Genomic DNA, 25,519 nt, shown 5'->3' with positions numbered 1-25,519 from the left:
TCCCCAAATCTGTAAGCATCCCATAAAATACAATCAGATATCTATAATAATAAAAGCACAATACGCTAATTAGACCGGATGTCCTTCTGGATGACCTTCCGGACCAAGCCAGGGCTGCGAGGGAAGCCCAGGGTCCCGGGTGCCAGAGGGAAGCCGGTGCTGGCAGCCAGAGGAAGGAAGGCCTACTCTTGCACAAATTTCCTGCATCAGGCCTCTAGTAATGAAATAATGTTAGCAATCTCTTCACTCAATCCCTGAATGAACTCTAAAGAGCATGGTGCAGAGAAATGCTTTCTTAATGTTCCAAATAATCCCAAAACCAAATTCTGACCTCTCTCCCCTGATCCTCTCTCCCTGGCTTTCCTCAGGGCATTCCCTCATCTCACTTCTTCAAAACTTACCTGTGTGTGTCTGGCATGCCCAGGATCTTTCAACTACATTCATAACCTAATTTGTTTTCATTTCTTTAAGTAGAGTTTTCTAAACTTCGGCCATTTGTTTACTAAGTTCGAAATATTTACCAAACTTACATATTATCTGTTACTCTCTATTTTTCTTTATACCAACTCATGGTTTTATGTAAATACTTTAATCTCATATCACCCATGAAATCAAAAGTTTGATGTGGTAACTGTTTTTTTTTATTATATCTTAAAATAAATATATTGATCACAGGAAAATAAGCCTCTAATAAAATATCTCATATGTTCCCATCATTGCTATTGATTCCAATGGGAAACTCCAACTTAATGAGCACTAATACACTAAGTGGCCAGATTATTATGATCTCTGAACGCATAATAATCTGGCCACTCAGTGTATTTGTATCTCAAATGGGTACCAAAAGTATTCTAGACTTTTGCTGGAGATCAACCACCTATTTGCCCTGGGCTTTCTATCAGCCAGTGCAAAGGGGAAAACTGATCAAATGCACAATTTATAGTTTCTTGGATATCAAATAAATGAGGTACTCAAGAGAAGTACACTGAGTGGCCAGATTATTACGCGTTCAGAGATCATAATAATCTGGCCACTCAGTGTAGATGAGCTGCATATAGTTTAACGGGGTTCATCAGGAGAAGCAATGTCTTAATCCACATTAGTGTCCCTGAAGGCTGGAGCAGGCAGCTTTTAGAAAAGGCCAAAAGTTTAACATCCTTTTACCTGTCTGGCTTACGTAAGTCAATTCTTCTGTAGGTCAATGAATACTATGCTTCCTCTTCCCCAAATCCAAGACACAACCCCTTTTATTTATGAAATAAAATATGTACTTAAAATAATGCAGATATACTTTCCTTTAGATCAAGAGTTGGCAAACTTTTCCTATAAAGAGCAAACTAGTAAACATTTTTGAGTTTATAGGCAAAACAGTCTGTCACAACTGCACGACTCTATCACTACAAAAGTAGTCACAGAAGATACACAAATAAATGAGCTGAATGTAGCTGTGTCCCCATAAAACTATTCATAGACACTGAAGTTTGAATATGAGATAGTCAAACTTTTGATTTATTTTCAACTATAAAATACTTTCTTAGCTCAAGAGCCATACAAATATAGATGGAAGACTAGATTTGGCTCACAGGCCACGGTTTGCCACCCCTTGCTTAGACCATCGGGCTTGGCAATCTTACTGCTCATGTAACTGGAAGCCAAAGGCTAAGTGTCAGTAATAATATTCCTGGAGGTTTCTTTGTATATACAAAATATTATTTATCAAGGCAAAAAGAACATGTATTTTATCCAAAATTTTTTTTTGAAAAAAGACTTATAAGAAGAACTATAATTGGTATCATTTAATCACACATACATAATCACCAGCGAGGCCTTTCTGAAACTAAATGAATGTACATTGATAATAAAGCTTTAACTTCCTCTCCTCTTCCCATTAAAAGCCTATTTTCATTTTATATGGGAATTTTGGCATCTTCATCTAGGAATAAATCAATGTAGGCAGTTCATGTAATTGCTATTCAATAATTACTCTAAGGGAATTCTAATTCAGTTCAAAGTTCAAAGAAAAATGGAAGTCAATGTTCCTGACTGGCAGTTCTAGAAAGCTTATACAACTGAACACTGGGAGGTACTGAGAAATTCAAGGGCCTGCTATAGCCCAAGTCGGAAAGCCTGAGGTCACAGTCCCCTCTGCACACACCAAGCTCAGACAGCAAATCACCCCGTCACCTGCTGAGCCGGAGATCTTTATGTATAAAATGAGGATCACTTAACTCACAAACTTTCCTGAGAATCAAAGGGGGAAAGCCCTCTATAAACTGAGGAGGTTAATGTGAAAATTAAGGAAATCCAAAAGAGAACTTTGGTAGTATTGGGAAGCATTGAAATAAGCTAATCATACTCATTACATAATATAACAAGCAATCTCACTTTGAAGGATATGGCCATCATTTCACTCTATGTCTGGAAACAACAAAAAAGTCATTCTGTGAAGCTTACAAAAAATTATAGAATAACACTTAAATTAAATCATGACATTTTCATAAATATTATTCTTAATGTTGTAGTTCATGTTCAAAGTTGTATAAGTTCAAATTTGAAAGCAGGAGTTAAAAACCTTCAACTGTCTCCAAACTAATACCAGTGTAAATATAGTCGAGCCGTTTGTCAATTCTGTGTGTGTGTTTAAGTCATCTCAAAAAACAGTCGATTCATTTTTCCTTCTCTTGGGAAGTGAGAGGTATCCATCATTAATTTTCCAACCAATGTGAGCTTTGTTATCACGCTGTGGAGCTAATCCAAAGGGTTTGAATGCGCAGCAGTCTCCAGTGAATCACAGCAGGTCTGAGGGCAGGTTAAATGGCTTTAATTAAGAGTAATAATAAAAAAGAAAAATCATTTGACACATAGGTCAATATTTTCTTCAAATCCAATGTAGGCATACTGTGAAAAGTTCATTGCATATTCATCAAAAAGAAGCAAGTGTAAGGCTTCAGAAAGGAAATTAATTAAAAAGAAAAAGACTAATTAAACAGAAGAAAAAGTGGTACACAAGACATACTTTTATCCAATCATAGTATTATTTGATCTTGAAAACCAACTGATTTAATAAGAGATGGGGGATTTAACTTGACAACTGGTACTGCTCTTTTGCATCCTCAGGTATATGGGAACCCATTCATATTCACCCAATACAGACTGCTTGTGTGAACTTTCAAAAAAACTGTACTATTAGAGCAAAACGTAACATAGTCCAAAAAACAATGGTACCCTAAATGAGAAGATTCAAGTGTGAAGGCTAATTCTGTAATTTATTAGTAGGATAACTTAGGGAGTGTGTGGTAGTGACATTAAAGCTAAACAGGCCTGAGGCTGAATTCCACTCTACCACCTATCTGTGTGACCTCCAGCAAACTGCTTCAAGTTTCTCAGCTTCGGTGTCTTCATCTAAGAACTGAAGATACTTACGCCTACTTCTTTGAGTTGCTCTGATGAACAAATAGAATAATGTATGCATTTAGCACTGTGCCTGGCACACAGAAACTTCTCAATACATAATAGTTGGTATTATTAATATTAACATCATGATAGTTTTGCTCAAATTCTGGGTTTTAGCTTACAGCTCTTTCACCAACATCTTATTAGAATCATAAGCTACAGCATAAAAATGTGCTTTTTATATTATAAATACAATATATTAATGTAAATTATTAAGGTTCGGGTCAAGTTAGTACTGTAAATTTGTTATATTCTTTTCAGATAATTCACTAATGTGTTATTAAAATTTTTCATTACCAACATTATGCAAATAACATGATAAGGTGTTGGCCAATTAAACAAGAAAGAAAAAATCACCATTGTAGGCTGAAATAAAAAGTGTGCTCAAAATGTTCTCCAGCAACCTTTGAAGGGCTCTAGAATGAGATTTCAAATTATTGATATTTTAAAACAAAGCTAGATTATATTTAGAATGAATAAATCACTTATATATGATTCATAAGATTCTAAAATGTTCAAAAATATTACTCTAATGAAGTAATTTCCTTCATATAGCCCATAATAATTCATCTTATGTTAGTTGAGAGGGGAGTAGGAAGTAAACTCTCAACTGCAAAGCCAAGTCCTGGCTCCTCACAGAGGAGGGTCTCTGATTTCCTTCTCTATTGTGCTCCCTGCTATTGGTCATCCCTGACATGGCCTGGACAAGATATCTATCTTCCTTTGGTTAAGAGTTAGAATTCATTTTCAAAAAGTTACTGAGTAGATGTAAGGAGTAATACTTTTCCCATTTGTAGACCCTCAGGCCTTAGAATACATGCACAGTACATGGAGGGTAATTGATTGCCAAGCGAGATAGATAGTGGAGGAATGAGAGTAAGGACTCACAGCTCTCTTACTATGGAGTTTTGCCCCCTGACTTCTTGGGATGATTTATTATCTAGATCACAGAATGCTCAGTAACTGCCATCGGGTTTCCTCTTCAGATTAAATACATTAATTCTACCGCTCATGAGAATTGTTTTTTTGTGAAAATTTCTTTTCCACAGCTCCTTTTCAGCTCATTAGCTTATCATTATTGTTAAAACACTTTATTTTGAGAATGTGGGATATTTACACACTAGGTTTGAACTTAAGAACAGCATTTCGGTGGCTGAATCTAACCATTAGACATGGTTTGCTTCGTCTAAAGCAATTGGTCTGAACAATGTGTAGAATCTTTTAAAATTGGTTTCCATTATCTAAAAACTGGGAGATGTTACAGAAGACTTGTAATTTCTGGCTTCTGTTGGAATGTCTCCAAATGGTCACTCAGGGACAGCATTTGTACGTGGTGACCACCAGCGTGTGCTCAGCAGTGGCCACCCTCAGCGGACGGCTGCATGCTCTCCAGGCTCCCACAGGCCTCCACACTCATCACTGTTGCATGGCTGATATCTGTTGGTATTGGGTGTTGACTCTTCTGCTCTAAAGAATAAATTCGTCCAAGACTGTGCTTTACAGATGAGACTTGGTTCCAATTCCTATCTAAATGAACACAAAATTAATTATGGATAGATCGTGCTGACAGACTCACATGCCACACTCATTATTGGCACTCAACATGTTGGTTTAGAAAGGAGTTGATGGATAGGATCCAGCTCAACAGAGGAGACCTGAGTAGCAAATGAGACTCACTAGGAATTGCTGCCTCTCCAACTTCTGTTGCCATGGTTCCTGTCACCTCATGTTCATGCACTAGTCAAGCATGATACCCCCCTGAAGAAACTCAATCCATGCCAGGAGCACTGCCAACCCAAGGGTTACAACAATATGATCACATTTATTCCTGTATCTTTCGAGCAGGTTTGGCACGGTGCCAATGTCTGATCTGCAGGAACATGTCTGAAGGATCAGACCATGTTGATCTACGTTAGTAAAAATGGCATACAAACCAACTAGAGGACATGGTCCCAGAGGATACCAGTGGGAAACATCCACGGCAGTGCCCACGACACTGCCAGGAGACCCAAAAGGGCAAGGCTGCCTTTGTGAAGGAACCCAGTGTAAGCACCATCCAACACCCAGCTTGATGAAGACATTCTCAGAGAAACCACCGCTTTTCAGCAGCAGCAGAACACACCATGCCTCTTTTTATGGTTTGGTTTTTGAACAAGATATATCTGCCGGCCGGGTTTGCAGTAGGGAGCAGGAGATTAACTACCAGACGAGCTTGGAAACTGGCATAGGTGGCTGGCTCTCTCCTTTTATATTTAGTGACCGCTTTTATAGTCGTATAGAGATGTTTTTCAGGAGATTTCACTCCTATGTACTCATGGAGAGAAGCCTGCAACAAATGACTCGCTGTGTTTTCCTCCTTCCCTGACAGGAGCAATTTCTTTGAAAGACTGCTCTCTGGAAAGTTCGAAGTTCAGCACAGCCCTCTGCGGCCGCTCTGCTCTCCAGGAACAGCTTTCATGGGCTGTGAACTCAGGCAGCAGCACCTGACCGTACAGGTGAAAGCTAAAGGAGGAAGGCTCCCGTCACACTCTTCTCTGCACGTCAACTACCCAGAGTCTGCGAAATGAAATCCGAGCACTGCTTACCCCAAGCACAGGCAGCACACCCTGCTTCTGCAGGAGTTACAAAGGCCACCCCTTACCGTCTGGGAGGAGGCATTGCAAAAAGGGCGTGGGGTGTCTTCCTCGCAGCTGCTGAGCCACAAAGTAAAAGGCTTAGTGTGAGGAATGCAGCTGGACTCCCAGCTCAACCTGCCTACTCTATGGTACCTTGGGCAGGGCACTAACTACACAACTGTGCTTCCTGGCATTCTCCTCATATGCCTCCACCACCACCCCAGACCGAGCACCAGAAGCTTTCCCCCAGACTACAGCAGTAGCCTCCTATCTGGTCCCTCGTCTTTGTTCCTCACTAACTCAGAGGTTTATCCACACACAAAGAGGAGACGAAATTTTCGATCAAATCACATCATTCCCAGGCTCAAAATTCTCCTCTGACTTTAAGTCTCATTTGAAATAAATCCATGACCAGAGTCTCCAACTTTGCTATTCATTATGTGGTCCATGGACCAGCAGCAGTGATATCACCCAGGTGCCCATTAGAAAGGAATAATCTTAGGTCCCAGCCCAGACCTTCTGAATCAGAACCTGTATTTCAACAAGATGCCCAGGCACATTCAAGTGTGAAAAACATTGATCTACAGAAACCAACAAGACCCAGCTCAACCTGCTCTCCAACTTCATGTCCTACCACCTTCACTTACTCAGCTCTAGCCACACTGCACTCCTCATTGCTCCTCAAACATGGCAAACACCCCGCCACTTCTGGGCATCTGTTTTCACTCTCCTCTCTGCCTGGGATGCTCAACCCTCTGCACATTTGTCTACCTCAATCCTCTGCACATCTGTCTACCTCATTCCCTCAGCACTTCCTGATACCTGCTCACAGTCATCTTCTGAGTGAGCCTTTCTCTGATAACCCCTCTCCACTCAAAGCTCCAGGGTTCTCTAAATTCCTAGACTCTGCTTTGGTCACAGCATTTATCACTACTTTATATTGTATTATGTTGCATTATATATGTTATGTTATATATTTATATGAAAAATTGCTCTCCCCCCCCCACAAATATAATTTCTATAACCACAAGGATCTTGTCATTTTTTTTCACTGCTCTATCCACAAGTCCCAATATACAATAGATATTCAATAAATATTTGATGAGTCAGTGACTATATGAAACTAGTGTTTCTAATGAACATTGGCTTAGTCAGGTATCCAAACTAGTTTTTTTAGACCTTGAAAAGGGACCTTAGGCACTTCTGACTTCTGAAAGAAAATTAGCTACAGTTGACAAGTAACCTGGTCAAACTTCAACACAAGGACACAGTTCTTAAAAAGGCCAGATGACCCTAGGTCATCTTAACTGTGGTCAGAAGCTATAGAATGGTTAAAAATGGGAAATACATGTGTTTAAATTTAGATATTTCTAGAAATAAAAAGAATTGGTAATACCAAGTGCTAGTGAGGATATGGAGCAATTAGAACTTGCATTCATCGCTGGTGGGAATGCAAAATGGTACAGCCTCTCTGATCACACACCTAGATATTTACCCAACTGATTGAACACATGTGTCCTAGGGACCAAGTATTATTCTCACATTTTACATAAGAAGACATAACAATTATATAAACTGTCTAGTGCCATGCAGCTGGGAAGTACTGGAGGCGGAATTCAAACCTATTGTTTTTCTGACTCCACAATCCATGCTCCATCCAGTAGATCATTCTAATGCCATAGTATAATTCCTAAAAATTCTAAAATACCATAGACTGAAAACAGCACACAAACAAACAAAAATATCTTGACTCCACAATTCTGAAAAAGTAGCTCCAAAATTATAACCTCCAAGAGAATGAGTCAACTCTGGCAATGCCGTAGCCAACTCAACATCTGTCTGGCCATATTTAGCAGACACCAGAGTCGTCCTGGGCCTGAATCTCCCTGGGGGCCTCTCACCCTCTCAGTGGCACCAGCAGTAAATGACAGAAGCATTCCAAGGCGCTGGCAGGCACGGGTAGCATACTGGAATTGGATAATCTGAGGAGAGTTCAATAAAGGTGTTATTTGCAAAGCTGTTGTCTGGTTATGAAGAAGCCACGAAGACTAATGCAGTGCCCAGAACTAGCAACAGCCAAATTACCCCCAACCTCAACCTAAAGACCACAGGACAGGGCCATTACCAAAGCCCAAGAGAAAGAGCGGGGTGAAGAAGGCCACTGAAAGGAATTATAGACTCCACAGGGAGGAAGCCAGAGGACTAAAGGCTCAAACCTCACTTTTCTCCCACCCCAGTTGTCCCCTATTAGCCAAACCTAGTCAGAAGCCTATGGACAAAGAAGACTAAAAAAGCAACCAGTGTGATTTTGTCTCCTGAAGTTCATAGCATCACAGCAGGATAAACAAAAAGGGGGAATGGGTCTGGAGGGGCAGACAACAGCTCTCCCACACACACGGGAAATTGGTTAGCTGCTCTACCTGCACACACAACTGACTCCGTGCTGAACTTAGGAAAGCTCTTCTCTCTGCTACCATTTTAAGAGTCAGAGCTGTCTGTTTAAACTCGCAAAACAGATCACCTGTCCCACCCCAGTGATCAGGTCACAAAAATGCTGTTTTAATATATTTCCCCCTCTGTTTCTAATTCAAAGGAACCTAAAAATATTCAAGTTTGATCACCATATTGTTTAACTGTTGCATATACAAGAGTCTATTCCAACAGAAATTCTGCAGCTGAAGGGAGCTGATAAGAGACATTGCTTGCTAATTGATCCATTCCCCCAAGATAAGGACTGAATGGAATCGCTTGCACTGAAAGCATTTTTCTAGGGAAAGGGAAAGAACAGCAGTCATGGCCTGAGTCCTTGATGATTTAGGTCCGTGTACCGGTTCGCTATGTGGACATGTGGATGCCACGCAATTCGAATTTGCTTGTTTAGCCACCAGCCTGAAAAGGGCCCTGGGTTGCCCACTCCTGGACCACTATTTGCATCAGTTGACTGTAGGAGGTACATCTCCCTAGATCAGAAAGTAAATCTGGAGTAGCCTAAAGTGCTGGCCCTGACTCAAGGACCCACGAAAATTTCTGACAGCACCATGACCTATCAGTCTTAATAATTAAACAAGTTTCTTTTTAAAAAACAGGTACCCAAACAGAAAGTACTTTCAATGTATTTTTAAGGTACCCAAACTAAAGGGTGACTTCAAGGAAAGGAATGCCAATTACAGCAGAGCTGCGGGTTGTCTGTAGGAAAGATGAGGCTGTGGACACCAGCTGAAGCTTTCAAAGAATGCCCACAATCTTAGCACTCTGCACTGTAACATTATCGAAAGACCTCCAGCTAACCTTTGATATTCATGTGGATCCTCATGGCCTTAAATTTAATAAGGCACCAGGTCTATTTTCCTCAGCATTAATATATTTAAGGATACATCTCAAGTGAAAAGCAGAGAGAGAGTGTGTCTGGTGGTGGTACAACCATCCATAACACTGGTGCTCAGGGGCCAAGGAATAAAGAGATGAACTGACAACGAACTTCAACCTCTACACACACACATTAGTTCATTATGCCCTTGCAACAATTCTACAAGGAAGGTCTTTGCAGATGAGGAAACTGAATATAAAAAGGTAATTGAATTACTGAAGATTACACAGTTATAAATGGGTAAACTAGTGGTCACATGCCCTACTAAGCTTTGTATAGGAGCATTTAATCTCATTTTTATTCTTTACTGAATGCTCAGGTACAACATTTCATCTGCATTTTTCTATCAAACAGCCACTGTTGACATTTAACCACACTCAAAGTCTTCTACACATGGTCCTGTGGAAAATACTTCTCTTAGAATTGCATGTGGACATACGTTCACCTTTAAAAGTTGACATGTTCCCTCCTTCTTGATAACCAGAATTTTGCAATCCACCATAACATGCCTCAGCCTAGGTTTGACTGCCAGGATCCAATTTAAAACTCATTCACAATAGCGCCATTAGGGTTTTGGTAGAGAATTTGTTTTTTCTTTCTCTTTATGGTCTCATATGTTTATTTTATATCAATTTGTTACATACTTACTAAAAATTTGGACAGAACAAATCAGTCTTTTAATATATGTTTTATATTTAGGAAATATGATTTGACCCATAACATTATCTAAATCCATGAAGTAGGAATCCATAACATTGAGAACATTACCAGATAGGTTATCAAAAGTTTTTATAAATAAGTACCTTTTTTCCTTATTTTTCTATGGCTCATAAAAGTTAAGAGCATAGATTTACTCTCTGAAAAACAACAGTATTGAATCTGTTGTTAGATATTAGCTCTATTTGTGCAGGACAAATTTTTCCTAGCATGCCCATTATTAGGTGATAATAAAGATCTAAATAATAATAAAGGCATTAATAATTTATTTGGTTATACAGCAGTGTCCCTCTAAGTGAAGCGGAAGGGCTCACGTTTCTAAACCACTCTGTTGCAGTTCAGCTGGTGAATTAAATATTTAGGGGGCTGCTTAATATTTCATTATAGACAAATCATAGTGGGTTTGACACACTCTTGGGTACAAAAACGGTGATCAAGTACCACATGTATATAAAAATTTAATTCATAAATCATTTTAAAAGGCATTACAGTCAACAGTACATGTGTAGCAGTGGTTAAAGACCACAACACTAGTTATCATAAGGCAATTACAGCATTTTCTTTGTGGAATATTGTGTTATCCTCTCAGGAGAAACGACCTTACGATAAGCAGACTTTACTCCTGCTCTGTGCATTACTGAAATCAAGAGAAACGATGCTCACTGCTCCTGTCACAAAGGAAGTCAGTACTTCAGCCAAGATAATTTGGCTTTCTTGCTAGTGCATAGCTTTCCTGTTTGCCTTCACTGTACATATATTGCTAAATCTATTTTGAAATGAAAGAAACTTAATTCTCCAAGGATTAATGAGATTCTATTGCCTCTGGCTATTCTCACTTCTTTTCCCACATGGTACATTTCTATCAGCTTTGAAACTCTCTGGTGATGGTAATTGGCAACTTACCCCTTTAGTGCTCCCCTTATATTTAAAGTGTTTTTCTCATTACTAGCTATATTTTATTCTGTCCCTAATAATTGAGAAGAATAATCCATCTCTACCCAGTTATAATGACTTAGGGGTTTATAAGGAATTGCTTATTAAACAATTATTAACTGTTTGGGAAACCACACATGCATTTGGTTACTGTAACATCCACTCATAATGATACAAGCAGCTCCCTAAATATGCATAAGCCATTTCTCTACAATATAACTACCATGTCTACATTATGCCACCACAATGAAATAATGCTCTGGTTTAAGTTACTATCATTTCCTTCCCTGAAGTCTCCTCTTAGTTCTAGCCCTCCATATCACAGCATGTACTGAAAATTACTGCCTCGTTTTAGCCATTCAAATCTACACAATCACAGCCCAGCCCTCAGACAACTCCACTCACTGCCTTGCCAATTGCATTAGAATACTATTCAAACCATCCTCCCTGCTTTCAAAATGCTCGCTTACACATGTTAGAGCCTTCTTAATAGGCTCTTCCTTTGCTTAACTGACATTTTTCTTCTCCTAATAAAGATGCCAACCAAAGAACATTGAGACAGAGAGCAGAAGGAGGAAGAGCACACTCTGTGAACCTTACCTGAAGAGGTGATCTAAACTACCTCCAGCTGAAATCCACCTTATGAAAAGCTAGAGAAGAAACCAAGCTAGCCAGCCCCATCATTCCTCTTCCTTAAAATTGGTTTTATTCCAACGTGTCCATCCAATGCAATCAAATAATTCTCGGTACAACCAAGTCTACAGAATGGAAATAGAACTTTGGGAGTCCTCATTTTTTTCTTATCTGTAAAACTAGAGGCCTGGTGCACAAAATTCATGCACAAGGGAGGGGTGTCCCTCAGCCCAGCCTCCACCCTTTCCAATCTGGGACCCCTCAAGGGATGTGGGACATCCCTCTCACAATCCAGGATTGCTGGCTCCCAACTGCTCACCTGCCTGCCTTCCTGATTGCCCCTAACCACTTTTGCCTTCCAGCCTGATCACCCCCTAACCACTGCCCTGCCAGCCTGATTGATGTCTAACTGCTCCCCTGCCAGCCTGTTTGCCCCCAACTTCCCTCCTCTGCCTACCTGGTCACCCCTAACTGCCCTCCCCTGCAGGCTTGATTGCCCCCAACTGCCCTCCCTTGCAGGCCTGGTCCCTACCAAATGCTCTCCCCTGCTGGCCATCTTGTGGTGGCCATCTTGTGTCCACATGGGGGCAGCTATCTTGATCTTGTGTGTTGGAGTGATGGTCAATCTGCATATTACTCTTTTATTAGGATAGAGGCCTGGTTCATGGGTGGGGGCCAGCTGGTTTGCCCTGAAGGGTGTCCCGGATCAGGGTGGGGATTCCCTTGGGGCGTGGGGCAGCCTGGGCTAGGGGCCTGTGGTGGTTTGCAGGCTGGCCACACTGCCTGGTGACCCAAGGGGAGGCCGTGGTATCTGGGATATATTTATCTTCTACAATTGAAACTTTGTAGCCTGGAGCAAAGCCAAGCCTTCTGCTCACTCTGTGGCTGCCACCATTTCTGTTTGGATTTGTTTACCTTCTATAATTGAAACTTTGTAGCCTTAAGCAGAGGCCTGGGCCGGCCAGGGCAGGTTGAAAGCTTGGATTCCTCTGTCACTGGGGGCAACCCTAGCCTGCTCTTTCCAGCTCCGTGGCTGCCACCATTTTTCTTGGGATTTATCTTCTATAATTGAAACTTTGTATTCTTGAGTGGAGGCCTGGGCCCACCAGGGTGTGTCGAAAGCTTGGCTTCCTCTATTGCTAGGGAAACCCAAGCCTCCCTCCTGCTCTCTGTGGTGGCAGCCACCTTGGTTGGGGTTTATTTGAATATTGCTCCTGATTGGCTTGTGGGCGTGGCTTGTGGGCGTGGCTTGTGGGTGTAGTGGAGTTAGGGTCAATTTGCATATTACTCTTTTATTAGGTAGGGTGAGAAATCTGATCTAAAAAGGTTATTTGTGCCCATTTCTCCATCAGTCATGACAGACCGCTACAGGGTACATCATTTGTCAGAATAAACTTATCTGCCTTCCAAGTGATAAATTATACTGGGGGGCAGAGCCATGTAAACCAACAAGATTCAAGCCCATTCCAAGAATGAACATGTGTACAGAGGATGAGGAAGAACTAGGAGAAAAAAAAATTCCAGGTCTACTGGGAAAGTTAGGAAAGACTTCACGAGTGAGGTGGCTCTAGGTGTGTTTTAAAGGATGAGTCGGAGTTTACGTACCAGAAAAACAGGGTAAGCTTATTGTAAGCTGAGGGAACTGCATTGGTCAAAATATTAAAGACTTCAAGATTCTAGTGGATGCATAGAGCTACAAAAGTTCTGTGCTATTGGAGATGATATAAAGTTCAGGATAAGAAAATTTAGAAGGTTGATATGTCTCTATCTTTATCTTTCTGTCTCTTTCTCTTTCCCTCCCTCTCTCTGTCCTACCTCTTTCTCTCAGTGGATGCCTATAGGGGCTTAGCCTATCATCCCAAATGTTAAGGTGAAAAAAATACGGAAGCTCACACAAATCTGATTCCAGTTTTAAAATAGCTCATCTTGCAAACATTTTGATACAGTTTTGATTAGCTAGTTATTAACAACTAGAGGTCCAGTGCACAAAATTCTTGCATGAGGGTGTGTGTGTGTGTGTGTGTGTCCCTCAGCCCACCCTGAACTCTCTCCAATCTGGGACCCCTCGAGGGATATCCGACTGCCTGTTTAGGCCTGATCCCAGTGAGACTGGGCCTAAACGAGCAGTCGGACATCCCTCTCACAATCCAGGATGCTGACTCCCAACAGCTCACCTGCCTGCCTGCCTGATTGCCCCTAACTGCTTCTGCCTGACAGCCTGATCACCCCTGCTGGCTCCCAACCACTCCCCTGCCAGCCTGATTGATGTGTAACTGCTTCCCTGCTGGCCTGATTGCCCCTAACTGCCCTCCCCTGCAAGCCTGGTCCCCCCAAGTGCCCTCCCCTGCAGGCCTGGTCCCCCCACTTCCCTCCCCTGCAGGCCTGGTCCCCCCCAACTGCCCTTACCTGCAGGCCTGATCGCCCACAACTGCCCTCCCCTGCAGGCCATCTTGTGTCCACATGGAGGCAGCCATCTTTGACCACATGGGAGCGGCTATCTTGTGTGTTGGAGTGACAGTCAATTTGCATATTACCTCTTTATTAGACAGGATAGGAAAGGAGCAAAAGGGAGGCTAGACATTACAGGCATGTCATTTGGGCAGCTTCACCAGGACGCTACAACTTTGCACTCCCCATGCAGCTAGCAGCCCATTCCCCACAGGTCACTGGGGGGAGGGGACCAACACACAGGAGATAGATGCTTGTGCCGTGAAGTAGGGGTGGCATAGGGAAGGTGCTTGGCTATCAGTAAGACCTGGGGTCAGAGATAGTTGGCCAGAATGGGTGTGGCCACTGCAAGCCCATGAAAATTTGAGAATACATAATCCCTAAGCAGAGAAATCCTCTCTCTTGTGATGTTTGGCTTTTGTTGCTCTTTAGGTCTTGGCCCATGGGGCTCTCTCATCCCTGCTTCCTTGCATTCACCCATGTTCCTCCACAGCCATGTCACCCTGTGAACCCCACATTCAATGGACTGATGGACTGCAATGGGGAACATAAACTAAACTAACCTGATGCTGGACTGGAGTATGAAGGCATGGAATGAAACCTCTGAACACTGACTCTATTGAAACTACAGCTGCACTTCTTTTATGGCAGGGCTGAGGGAGAGGGGACCTTAAAAACTCGGGGATTTAATTCCACACAAATAAAACTCATTCCTTCTCCAATGCAAGTCTCCGAATATTCCTTTTCTTGGTATATCACAAGAATTCCACTCCCACAGGCAAAAGTTAGGGATGAGGACCCACCCATTTCCACCGGCAACAATTTTATTTCCAAAATACAATTTCAGCAGGTTTGATACCAGTTGAACAAGATATTACTCTAAGCAGATTCACATAGCTGTGTAATTAACAGATGAAAACACCCACTTTTTCTCTTGATTACAGGTTTTAAATTTTCTATTCTGATTTGGCAGCAATAAGTCACACAATACTATAACCCACTTTGTGGGGGATATACCACAAAAATAATCACCTACTGATAGATACTGAATATAAGGCACAGAAAGATAAAATAAACCATGAGATACTGGAGATGGGTTTCAAATTCAGTCAAAGCCAACAATCTACATTCTTAATATGATATTTATAGAAGGTAGCCACACAAAAAATAGTTATTGTAAAAATAGTTGAACCTGATGCAAATAAAATGGATGGACAATATTTTGGAATAAAAAATACATTTAAGACTATACCACATAAAAGATTATAGAACCTAATATAATATCAAAAATTATGTGCAAGTTCAGTACAAATAGGTTAGATTTCTTAAATCATCCTATAATAAAAGCCTAATATGCAAATTGTTCCCTCAGGCATTTGTTCAACCAGGAGTTCAACTGGGAGATCAGGAGTTTGACCGCTCGCTATGATGTGCGCTGACCACCAGGGGATGGCAACCAACCTCCCACGGCACCTGGGCGGGGGTGGAGGGTGCAACCTCTCACCAGCTATCTGGGGGCAGTGGTGACAGGGACGGAGGTGCAGTGAGAATGCAGGGTGTCCGCCAAGCTCGCTCTCAATCCACCTGCTAGCCTCCCCGCGGGATGCCAGGGCTCGCGCGACAAGGAAGCCCCCATGCTCAGGTGCCGGGCGCCTGCGAGGAGCCGCCCCGCATCCATGTAGCCTCTTCTGTGTGAACTGGGCACAGCCTCCGGAACCACAGGGACCAGTCGGGCTCCCCATGGGTTAGTGCAGGAGCCGGTCTACAGGCCAGTCGGGAGAGAGCATGCTGCCTGCCTGGCTACCATGCAGTGCTGCTGGGCGGCCCAGAGGCCCATGCTGCTCCCCGACCCATGGTGTCCAGCTACGTTCACTGCATCTCCGCATCTCTGTGTGCAGACTGGAGCACCATGACTCAGGCAGAGGAGGGCGCGCAGGGGCCCGGGGCCCAGGTGCTGATCAGGGCCCAGAGGTCAGCTGGGACCTGTCCTTCCATGCCAGATGCTCACACTTCAATCACCAGCCAGGCCTAGGGACCACACCCATGCACAAATTTTGTGCACAGACTTCTAGTGGTACATAAAATTGTTTTTCAAATGAAATCAAATTTCTATATACCAGCACTTATCAGAATATCTTGGTGGATATATATTTCAAAGAAACTCTATTTTTAAAAGCTTTCTTCTTTTAAATACATTTTTAAAATAATACTTAGTTATTTTATTTGCACACTCAATCATGTTCATGCTTTTCAGGGCAGAGGTGAAATCAAAGTGACTCATCTTGGAATCTAGAACAATGGAGACACCCTCCTGTGTAAAGAGATAAATTAAATAGAATGGGCCTCTTAAGAATAACTTACTTTGGGATATAAAAATTTCTGTTGATGCCTTTAAAAAAGCAATATTCCTATTTATGAAGGTTCTGTATTTCTTTCAAAGTAACACTGATCCAGAAGAAGTACTCCACAGTGACAAGAAGAGTATGTATAATATACAAATAAAAATGTGTTTGGATATGTTGGTGTTTGTGTATGGTGTGTGTGCATTCAGAGAAATTAAAAAGTGACTTTGAAAAATCAAATGCTGATTGACTGGAAAGGAGGTAATGCCTTACAATATATCTGAACTGACCTGAATTAAATTACAGACATGCTTGGAACACAGGTCAGTGAATTTGAAGGTGAAATCAGGCTACACACACACAAAAAAAGCAATTCATGGAAGCTATTGATGAATAAATCAAGGACTTTTTTTTTTGTCACTGCGCTAAAATAAATAGGCCCTAGTTAATGGTTCCAACTGTTCAAAAGGAAACATTTGTAACATTTATAAAACTTAAATGTTAAAATTATTTTTTCAATCTCCTAAAACACTTCCAAAACATATTTTGTACTAAGAAATTGGACTATTATAGTGTAGGTCAAGGATGACATTACAGTAAAATCCCAGAGCCAGCCCGTGTCTTTCTTGCTATATGTAAATAAATCCTTTTTCTTATTCAGCTAACAGGTAAGTGTTGAGCACTATCCTACATGAGAAGTTTAGATGGAAGATATTCTTTTGTTTGGTAAAGAAGCGTAGGAAAAATACTTCCTTCATCAAGGAAGCTTGTAAAAGGGAACTTTAGACAAACCCCCCAAAATCTCTGATTCACATTGAAAGTAGCTATAAGGAAGCCTAGTAGGGCAAGATGTCAAACACTGAGAAGTGAAACTCTAGGTCAGTGGTCGGCAAACTCATTAGTCAACAGAGCGGCAAACCGCGGCTCGCGAGCCGCATGTGGCTCGCGAGCCGCAGTTTGCCAACCTATACAACCATCCTAAAAGTACAAGTCAGGGTGTGTCATTTATGATGGAGAAAAGTTAAAGGGACTGCATAGAGCAGATAATTATGGAACCATGTGCGGACCCTGGACTGATCTCAAAAGTAGCAATAGGTGGTGTTTGCAGATACTTCACTTTTGTTTCCTTATGATTCTAGTAGTTCCTTCCTGGAAAGGTTTGCATGTTTTGACATGGCATTGATTCCTGCTGGGAACTGGATCTTCAACAGAAGACTATATGGTTATCTTATTCACACTGACCTGAGAGGTTCTACTTGGAAACTAGTTGTACCCAAGTCCCATAGAAATCTTTTAAGAGTGGATTGTAAGAGGTGAGGACTATCTGTAGGTGGCAATAGAGAGGTATTTAATTATAGAATATAATTCAAGCTCTTCAGTGATTAATTATTACTAAATTATAAAATTGAAATATCCCCAGTACTTTAAAATTTATACTGCCAAAATTCTGGGATTTTTGAGATTTTAATACGTATCCATGACATTATAGTCCATTTTTTAATGATGACTTTTATCACATACCTTAAAGTTAATATTCTATCAAGACCAAGGTTATGAACTTGTCTTTTTCCTTGAAGAGTTTCCATTTTGAATGTTAGGGTTTTTTAAATAGCAATTTAAAATTATACATGGAACTTGCTCTACTTCTATATCTTGGACATTTATGAAGAAACCCTAGTTAAATTTGGGAAGTATTTGGCAGAATATAACATTGTCAATTTTACTGGTCAAAATATTAAGATACCATATTTGATGACCTGCCAAAAATGGAAATGAAGATTCATTTGTTTTTATCACACACAAGAGAAAGAATCTCAGTAATAAGTGAAGTGTCTGGGACATTTTTTGTAGAAATCAAATTTTGTTCACTGAAGAGCCTTTGAAGAATAATGGAGTGATTACTCCTGTATGTTACTGACCTTCAGATACTGGAACAGGTTGTTAAGAGAGGATGAGAAATTTTATTCCTGGGAAATTATGCCAGTCTTTATTGGCTGGTTTGGATACTCATCACTTCCCTTCACTCCCAAGTCAAGGGAAAGATTTAAACGACCACTTTCTTTAGCCCTCTCAAGGCCATGAATCCCTAAGATGCACAAATTAATTATATAACCTCTCTGCATTTTGGATTAATGGACTTAAAAACAATTGTTGAGCACATAAGTCTTTCCGTAGGCAACTTCATGATGAACAACCTTAGGGCAGCCATCATTCTAGTGAAGACTCAATAGTGTAGATGAAGCATCAGAGTACTAGTAAAGGCCACAGAGTAGGGCTTATTAAAAATGGGCCTGTTCATGTATTGCAGATGAATAGGCCATTGATTACACATAATGATTGTTCATGATCGTTTTGAGACTGGTCAGATAGAATGCAATACAATTCTGCACACATTTTAATAATTTTTATTGAGTGACAGCACTTCTATTTTCCTGAACCTTTAGGGGGACAGTTCATGGTTTTCTTTTTAGTTAGCCTAGTCCAGTGGTCGGAAAACTCATTAGTCAACAGAGCGGCAAACTGCGGCTCGCGAGCCGCAGTTTGCCGACCACTGGTATAGGACATGGACACTTGTTGAGGTCCTGCTGCAGCTACTATAACAAAGGATAATTTTCAAAAATAACATTTAAAAAAAACACACATATAAAAAGCTTTTGGAGAAATGAAGTCTAGATGAACTAAAATTACAGAAATGGAAGGACACTTTCCAGGTGAGAAGACAGTAAATGAGGGTACGATATTATGCGTGTATTCAATATACAAATGAGACTGGTAATCAAAAGAACTAGAAGCAGATTCATGTGCGATCCAGGTATTAGAGTTAGCATATGAGAACTTTAAAAAATGCATGTAAAGGCAGGATAACAGCTCCCCCAAAGACGACCATGGCCTAATCCCCTGAACTGGTGAATATGTTATCAAACATGGCAAACTTAAGGATCTTAAAACAGGAATATTATCCTAGAACGTCCAGGCGGCCTAATATAATCAGAAGTGTCTTTATAAGCAAAAGGGGGATTCAGAAGAGTCAGCAGCAGACTGGCAATTGCTGGCCTTAAATATGGAGATGGGCCATGAGCCAAGGAATGTGGACAGCCTCCAGAAGCTGGAAAAGGCAGGGAAATGGATTTTTCGCTAGAGACTCCAGCAGTAATGCAGCCCTGCCAACACCTTTATTTTAGTCCATTGAGACCTATTTTGAACTTCTAACCTCTAGAACTGTAAGAAAATAGATTTGTGCTTGTTTCAAGTCAATAAGTTTATGGTAAATATTTTCAGCAGCATTAGGACACTAAAATAGTTGGTTATAAGAGAAACATCTTAAATATAAATATATGGATAAGTCAAAAGTAAAAGATAGTAAGAGATAATGTCAAGCAAATACTAAAAGAAGCAAGTATGGCTATATTAATACTAGACAAATTAGACTATTTCACAAGATGTTTTAAAGCAAATAAATGGGGACATTTCATAAACATAAAAGTGCCAGTTAAAACCGGAAGACATAGCAGTCCTAAATATCTAAACTCAAGGAAAAACAAAAATTATATAAGGAGCTAGACAAACCCACTATATAAGGAGCTAGACAAATCCAGTTTATCTATTGGAGAATTTAACAATCTTCCCTCAATAACTGAAAGAAGTGCAGACAAAATCAGTAAGGGTGTACAAGACATAACATCACAATGAAGTAAACTGATCTAATCAAAAGTTTATAGAATAATGCCCAGCAACTGCAGAATACACATTCTTTTCAGTGCACATTGAACTGCAAAGGAGATCATACATTGGGTCATAAAGCAAAACTCAACAAGTCCCAAGGAATTAAATCATATAGACAATGTGTTCTGATCCTAGAGGAAATAATTTAGAAATAAAAAGAAGAAAGATAACTAGAAAACTCCATCAACTGTTTCAAAATTAATAGGAAAAAGTAGAGATGAGAAAATATTTTTAAGTGAAAGATAATGAAAATGTAACCTATCTAAACTTACGCTAGGCAACTAAAATAGTATTTAGAGGAAATTTTTAACTACATGTATATATTACATAGCATAAAGATGGAAAATCCATTATTTAAGCTTACCAAAAATAACAAAAAATTAAAATTGAACAAAGTATAAAAAAGGAAATAAGAAAGATAAGACAAAAATTAGTGAACCAGAAAGAAGATATACAGAAGTCAATAGATCCCAAAAGCTGCTTAATGTAAAAGATTTGTAAAATTGATATACTTAGCAAGACTGAATGAGAAAAAAAGAGAAAATACAAAACACCTAGCAGGAATTAATGAGAGGTATCACTACAGACAAAAAGATAAGTAAATATTACAAACAAATTTATAGCAATAAACTTGTCAACCTAAATGAAAAGGAAAAATTAAAAGTGAAAAATACAAATCACCAAAATGTATGGAAACATAAATGAAAATCTGAATCCATAATTAAAAGCCTTTCCACAAAAGCCCAGAGGCTTTACTAATAAATGCCTTCAAACATCTCAGGAGTATACAATACCAAACTTAAATATATTCCTTTATGGAATAAATAAAGTAGAAATAATTTTCCATTTATTTTATGAGGCTATGATAATTTCCATACTGAAACTCAAGAAGGATAGTACAAGAAAAAAAATTACAAACCATTATCCTGCATAAACATACATACAAAATTTTAGTAAATTAACAATATATAAAATAGGTGATCTAACATTTCATTCCACAAATGTAAGATTGGTTTAATATTCAAAAATCAATCAATGGAGCATGAGAAATATGACAAAATTTGTGAATGGCACTGCATCAAATGTAAATAATTCCCTTTTCAAAAGACACTGTTAATCAAAGGAAAGACAAACTGGACAGTAGAAAAAATACATATTTTATAGTTTTCTACCCAGGATTTATAAAGAGCCCTTTTAAGTCAATAATAAGAATACAAAAAAAAAAAAAAAACCAAAAACCCTCAGTTTTTAAATGTGCCAACTTTTAAGACACTGCTAAACACTCTTCCAAAGTAGCAGTACCACTTTACATTCTCAACTTTTAACAAACACTTCACAAAGAAGATATAATAGGAAATAAGCACATGAAAAGATGCTTAACTTCATTAGTCATCAGGAAAATTTAAATCAAAACCAAGCGAAATGCCACCACATACCCATAAGAATAGCTAAAGTTGAAATGATAGGCATTATCAGGTATTAGCAAGGATGTGAAGAAACTGGAAACCCCACATATTACTGATGAGAATGTAAAGTGGTACTGCTACTTTGGGAGAGTGTTTAGCAGTGTCTTAAAAGTTAAACATATACTACTACACAGCACAAGAATTCCACTCATATATTAATTATTAACTTAATGAATTGAAAACATGCCCACAAAAAAGACTTGTACCCAAATATTAATAGCAGCAGTATTCATGATAGTTAAAAAAGAGAAATAATTTAAATGTTAAAATAATAATTAAAATGTGGTATATAATCTAATAATAGACAAATATGCAAATTGACCGCACCTTCGCTACACCTAAGCCACGCCCACCAGCCAAGCCACGCCCACCAACCAATCAGGACGAGTATGCAAATTGCCCCAACAAAGATGGCGGCTGATTTGCATATCAAGACAGTGTCGAAAGAAGCCAAGAGCTGCAAAGGGGAGTAAAGCTTCGAAGAAGCAAGCAAGCCAGGGGGGCGGGGGGAGGAAAAGGGAGGAGCGAAGTCAGGGCCGTGGGCGAAGGGAAACGAAGGCGGGCTGGAGGAGAAGGCAGGGCCGGCGGCAAGGGCGGAGCGGAGGCGGGGCCGGGGGCGAAGGGAAACGCGGGCGGGCTGGAGGAGAAGGCGGGGCCGGTGACAAGGGCGGGGCGGAGGCGGGGCCGGGGGCGAAGGGAAACACAGGCGGGCTGGAGAAGGCGAGGTGGGCGGCAAGGGCGGGGTGGAGGCGGGGCCGGGGGCGAAGGGAAAAGCAGGCGGGCCGGAGGAGAAGGCGAGGCGGGCGGCAAGGGCGGGGCGGAGGCGGGCGACAATGGCGGAGCAAAGGGAAACGCGGGCGGGCTGGAGGAGAAGGCGGGGCGGGCGGCAAGGGCGGGGCGGAGGCGGGCGACAATGGCGGAGCAAAGGGAAATGCGGGCGGGCTGGAGGAGAAGGTGAGGCGGGTGATAAAGGCGGAGCGGAGGCGGGGCCGGGGGCAAAGGGAAATGCGGGAGGGCCGGAGGAGAAGGCGAGGCAGGCGGCAAGGGAGGAACGGAGGCGGGGTAGAGTGCAGCAGGAAATCCCATTGCAGGAATTTTCCTGCAACGGGAAAGCTAGTATCAATATAATGAAATACTACTCAGCAATAAAAGGCATTAACTATTGAACATGAATTTCAAAAATATCTTGGTAAGAATAAAGGAGCCTAACAGGCAATAGTATGCTTGTATGATTCTATTTATACTAGTGGCCCAGTGCACAAAATTAGTGCACGGGGGAGGGGGTGTCCCTCAGCCCGGCCTGCACCCTCTCTAATTTGGGACCCCTAGGGGATGTCCAACTGCCGGTTTCGGACATCCCTCTTGCAATCCAGAACCGCTGGCTCCTAACCACTCACCTGCCTGCCTGCTTGATCGCCCCTAACCACTCTGCCTGCTTGCCTGCTCGACCCCAACTACTGCCCCCCAGCATTCTTGCCCCAACTGCCTCCCCTTGCAGGCTTGATCGCTCCCAACTGCCCCCCCCACTGGCCTGATTGCCCCCAACTGCCTCCACCCCACCGGCCTGCTCACCCCCAACTGCCTCCCCTCACTGGCCTGCTTGCCCCCAACTGCCCCCCACTGCTGGCCTGATCACCCCCAACTGCCCTCCCATCCTGGCCTGATCGCCCCTAACTGCCTTTGCCTTGGCCCCACCACCATGGCTTTGTCTGGAAGGACGTCCAGAAAGTCTCCCGGTCTAATTAGCATATTATCCTTTTATTAGTATAGATAAAATTTCTAAGATAGACAATATAACTATGGAGATATAAAAAATATCAATGGTTGCTTACCTTTGGAATGGGGATTTATTAAAAATAAACAGATACTTTTTAAAAAAGAAACTATTTTTTAGAGGAATTTTGGGTTCACAGCAAACTTGAGAGGAAAGTACCAAGAATCCCCATAGACTCCCTGCCTCCACACATGCACAGCCCCTCCCACCACATCACATTACCAACATCCCTCACCACAGGGACTCATTTGTCACAATGGATGAACTTACATTCACATGTCATTATCACCCAAAATCCATACATTACATTGGAGTTCGTTTTTATAAACTCTATGGGTTTTGACAAATGTGTGGTGACATATATCCTGCATTATAATATCATACACAAGAGTTACACTACCCTAAAAATCCTATGCTCTGCCTCTTCATACTTCCCTCTCCTAACTCCTGACAACCACTGATCTTATTACCACCCCATATCAGAATGTCATAGAGTTGGAATCATACAGTATATAGCCTTCACAGCTTGGCTTCTTTCACTTAGTAGTATGCATTTAAGTTCCTCACAGAAGAATATTTGAGAAATGATGGAGGTGTTCTAACCCTACGTCCTGACATGAAAAAGTGTTCAGCATCATTAGCCATCAGGAAAATGCAAGTCCAAGACATAAGATACCACTTCATACCCAGTAGGATCAAAATGACAGATAATAACAAAGATTGGCGAGCACATGAAAAAATTAAAACCTGATGCACTGCTAGTGGGAATGCAATGTCGTGTTTTGGAAAACAGTCTGGCAGTTTGAATGGATAAAGGTACAGTTAGTTACCCTATGATCCAGCAACTCTACTCCTAGGAATACCCAAGAGAAATTCAAAAGGCCACACAAAACCTTGTATATTGATGTTCATAGCAGCATTACTACGCATAAGAGTTAAAAAATAAAAACACCTAAATGGCCACTAACTGACTAATAAAATGTGGTATATCCATCCAAAGGGATATTACAAATGAATACTGATAGATCTTGATGAACATGGATGGATAAACCTTGAAAGACTGTGCTAAGTGAAAGAAACCAGACATAAAAGATAATATACTGAATGGTTTATTTACATAAAATTTTCAGAATAGGAAAACCTATAGTGAAAGAATGTAGATTAGGGTTGCCAAGGGCAAAGACAGGAGAAGATGGAGAAGGAGAGGAGTTGATAAAAACTGAGAAATTAATGGAAATAGTTAATTCTTCGGGGGATCATGAAAATTCTCTAAAATTTATTGTGGTGATGGCTACACAACTCTCTATACTAAAAACCACTGATTGGTACACTTAAATGGGTTAATTATATGGTATATGAATTGCATCTCAATAAATTTGTTATATTTTATTTTATTTTTTTAAATATATTTTATTGATTTTTTACAGAGAGGAAGGGAGAGGGATAGAGAGTTAGAAACATCAATGAGAGAGAGACATCAATCAGCTGCCTCCTGCACACCCCCTACTGGGGATGTGCCCGCAACCAAGGTACATGCCCTTGACCGGAATCGAACCTGGAACCCTTCAGTCTGTAGGCCGACGCTCTATCCACTGAGCCAAACCAACCAGGGCAAATTTGTTATATTTTAAAAATAAAGAATCAACCTATTGTTTTGATAAAGTTAAAAATAAAACAACTAGCTTGTAGAGATGGTTGTATAATTATTCATCACCAGGTTTCTTTGTCCAAGAGCAGGAAGAGAAATGCCCAGGCATTGCTACATCTTCTGATTTTGTGATTTTGATTCTCTACAGTGCTTAATGTCTCCCTCTTTCTTCCTTTTTCCTATTACTGCCCAGTCTCCAATGGATGTCCCCACCCAGGCCAGGCCAAGCCATGCCCTTCTCCACCAGATGTAATGCCTCCTTGAGACAGCCCTGTCTGTTCAAATAAACACTCATTGCTTCTTTTTAATTTCCCAGTTGCCAACACTAATCTACCAAGGCTTTAGAGCTCCTCTTAAAATCTCCAGTTTAGGTGGTACTTCCACTTTGGCCAGTGAGTTT

The 25,519-nt window shown here is 40.9% G+C and overlaps 1 long non-coding RNA gene across 1 annotated transcript in view; it reads left to right on the top strand.

Moving 5' to 3' along the window:
* LOC114232171 (uncharacterized) overlaps window positions 1–14,842 on the top strand; it is a 55,939-nt gene extending 41,097 nt beyond the window's left edge. The window contains exon 4 of the long non-coding RNA XR_008557508.1: window positions 14,599–14,842. This is a non-coding gene — a long non-coding RNA (uncharacterized LOC114232171). The remainder of the gene's footprint in view (window positions 1–14,598) is intronic.
* The last annotated feature ends 10,677 nt before the right edge of the window (window positions 14,843–25,519 follow it).

The sequence above is a fragment of the Eptesicus fuscus genome, chromosome 11, assembly GCF_027574615.1.
Source record: "Eptesicus fuscus isolate TK198812 chromosome 11, DD_ASM_mEF_20220401, whole genome shotgun sequence".
NCBI lineage: Eukaryota > Metazoa > Chordata > Mammalia > Chiroptera > Vespertilionidae > Eptesicus > Eptesicus fuscus.
Note: the sequence above shows the minus strand (reverse complement) of the source record. Positions and strands in the feature narration are given on the sequence as shown.